Raw genomic sequence first — 2,063 nt, 5'->3', positions numbered from 1 at the left:
AATAGAAGTTCAAGAAGAAATAGAAGAATCCACCATCAGAACTGGAGATCTCAACACCCTCTATCAAAAATGGACCAATATAACAGACAGAAAACCATAAAAGACATAGTTAAACTCAATAACATGATCTGGATATAATTGATATCTACAGACCACCTCTTTCAACAACACAATAGACATTCTTCTCAAACTCACATAAAAACAAAATCACCAAGACCACATTCAGAGCTATATAAGACACTCTGGCAAAACTAAAATAATAGAAATCATACAATATGTGCTTTCAGACCACAAAAGAAATAAATTAGAAATTGGTAACAGAGCCATAACTACAAGAACCCTAATAGAGTGGGATTAAACAACACACTCTACCACATGGGTTAAAAAAAAAAAAAAAACTGAAGAAAAATTTAAAATATTTTTAACTAAAAGTGAAAATGGGGCTGACCAGTTAGCTAACTTGGTTAGGCCACACCCTTGTAACACCAAGTTCAAGGATTTAAACTCCTGTACTGGCCAGCCAACAGGGAAATAAAAAAGTGAAAATGACACCAAAATTTGTAGGGTACAGAAATAACAGTGTTTTCAATAATTTTATGGCACAGAATGCATTAAAAAAAACCCAACAAACATCTAAAATCAACAACCTATGTTTCCACCTTTGGAAACTAGGGAGGAAACAGCTAATTAAATTGAACGGAAGTAGAAAAAAAGAAAAGTTAGAACAGAAATAAAACTGGAGAAAAAATAAACATCTGAAAAGCCAATTGTAGAGCTAGGACTGGAGCTCACAGACCTTTCAAGCCCATTGTCCAGACTGGGTAACAAACCCTTCACACGCAGGTCTATGAACTAGGTAACAAGAAAAGGTCCTTGGAGTCATTGGTGAAGANAAAGAAAGAAAGAAAGAAAGAAAATGGCTGTAGGAATGTGGGAGTTTTTCAAAGAATAAAATATACTTTTCTCTGCCCTAAAGATAGCTTCCTCCAAGCTTTTCATTTAACTTGACTTCCTCTGCTTCGCATAAAGCAGTACAACAAAGGAAACATCAGTTCTCCACCTTAGACACCCACTTCTGTTCTAAAATATGTTTCTGCATTCAAGGCTATTCCCGCCATCTTTGAAATATGTTATTTGGACTCCTTCTCAAATCAACTTATATTCCATTCCCAATTCCTGGTACATGGGCTACCAGTTGATAATTCATTTCTTCTGAAATCTTTTATTTTGTGCAGTAAAATTTTGTGAGTCTTCTATTCTCATAAAGAGTCTCCTGCACGTTTCTCATTTTGGTTTTTCTCTGAATGATTTCCACAAAGAAAACAGAAAAATGCTAACTTTGAACTCCACTCCCAATCTACAATCTTATCCTGTCAACATGGAACCCTTAGTTCACATGGTCTTGGCACCCATAATGTCCTGGCTTTCCTTCAAAGTCAAGGACCACCACTTTCCATTCTCCCATGCAGGGTTCTCCTCAGCTTCATGATTTTTGATGTGGTGGTACAAGGCTCACTGCTGAACCTCTTTTCCTGTTTTCTTAGTGAATTGCTATGAGATTCCCTGCACTACTTTTGGACTCTGGGAAGAGTCTCCATCACAACAAAGGCCCTCACCCTGTCCAACCCATTGAACTTGGAATGCTGAGCCTCCAGAACAAAGTTGTAAGAAAAAGTTTTCTTAATATAAATTACCCAGTTGCAGGTATTCTATCAGAAACAACAGAAAACAGATACAGTATGAAAAAAATGGACATGAGAATTGAAGACACGAACATAACTGAAAACGTTAAGAAAACAAATAAGGAAAATAAATGTCAAAGAAGAGAAATGCAGGAATTAGATTTGGGGTACATACAAAACAGATTCAGCAAAATAAAATATTGGGGTATACACAAGACACCCCACCTTGGAGATTATATAATACAAGATTGCAGATAAGCCATCTTTAAGTCTGGGACTTGGAGGAGAAATTGCTAAAAACAGCTGAACACTTCCAACATCTAATGGGCTTTACTTTTCTTGGCTTCTGCCCTGTATGTGCTGACAAATCTTGCTGGATCT

Source organism: Galeopterus variegatus, unplaced genomic scaffold (assembly GCF_000696425.1).
Source record: "Galeopterus variegatus unplaced genomic scaffold, G_variegatus-3.0.2 Scaffold13621, whole genome shotgun sequence".
NCBI lineage: Eukaryota > Metazoa > Chordata > Mammalia > Dermoptera > Cynocephalidae > Galeopterus > Galeopterus variegatus.
Note: the sequence above shows the minus strand (reverse complement) of the source record.